The 1117-nt window shown below is 47.8% G+C and overlaps 1 protein-coding gene across 1 annotated transcript in view; it reads left to right on the top strand.

Annotated features, from left to right (window-relative positions):
• Positions 1-1117, top strand: part of LOC117945078 (U5 small nuclear ribonucleoprotein 200 kDa helicase-like) — a 48064-nt gene that overhangs the window by 30449 nt on the left and 16498 nt on the right. The gene's annotated exons all lie outside the window — the stretch shown is intronic.

Here is a 1117-nt window from a genome sequence, read left to right on the forward strand (position 1 = left end):
TGTGTGTGTGTGTGTGTGTGTGTGTGTGTGTGTGTGTGTGTGTGTGTGTGTGTGTGTGTGTGTGTGTGTGTGGATCTCCGCCCTGCAGCTCCTGGCCTCCGCCAGCTACGACAACAACGTGTGCGTCTACGCGGAGGACGACGACGACTGGGAGTGCCGCGCCACGCTGACGGGACACACCTCCACCGTCTGGAGTCTGGCCTTCGACGCGGCGGGAGAGAGGCTGGCGTCCTGCAGCGACGACCGCACCGTCAAGATCTGGAAGGAGACGCCCGGGGACAGTGGACAGGGTGGGGGGGGTACGAGGAGAAACACACACACACACACACACAGAGACACACACACAGAGACAGACGCACACACACACACAGAGCCTCGACAGGACCGGAAATCATTATTTAATCATTATTAAACTATTAATAACTAACTATAATGATTATATTAATCAGAGCAAATGTCTCAATCAACAGTGAAACAGCTGCTGCATGTTATTCTTATGGTTAGGTAGTATATTATATAAATATTTACTTCTTAATGAATCCTTTTGTGATGAATCCCGCAGCGGTTTTCATCAAAATAGAGTATAAAGATAACAATAAAACCTTTGGCTGTAAAATAGACACCTTAGATTAATGGCTAAGAGCAGTTTAAGTGTCCAGGTATTTATTAGTCGTTGTTCATACAACTCTAAATGTCACGTCTCTGACTGTGTGCAGTTGATCAAAGACCACACTAGACCACCAGCTGCTAGTCTAAAGGGATCAGGGTCTCTTTAGGGTTAAAGATCTCAGCAGCAGCTCGCCACACACTGCTTCTAACATGATTTGTTTGACTTGACCGTATTTGGAGAACCTTGTGGATCAGTGGACAGCCGCTGGTTTGATCTCACCCTTTCCCCCCCCGTCTGCTTGTTAAACAGGAGACTCGTCGTGGAAGTGTGTTTGCACGCTGTCCGGCTACCACGGACGAACTGTGTACGATGTCGCCTGGTAAGATCTGTCTCATTAAGGAACTCTCAGCCCTGTTTTTAAAGAGTAAGAGCCCCGAAATCACCAGACTCCATGTAAATAATCACTACTTTTAGCGTGTATAGAGCAGCATATCTCCACCAGACTCC

This window comes from Etheostoma cragini, chromosome 5 (assembly GCF_013103735.1).
Source record: "Etheostoma cragini isolate CJK2018 chromosome 5, CSU_Ecrag_1.0, whole genome shotgun sequence".
Lineage (NCBI taxonomy): Eukaryota > Metazoa > Chordata > Actinopteri > Perciformes > Percidae > Etheostoma > Etheostoma cragini.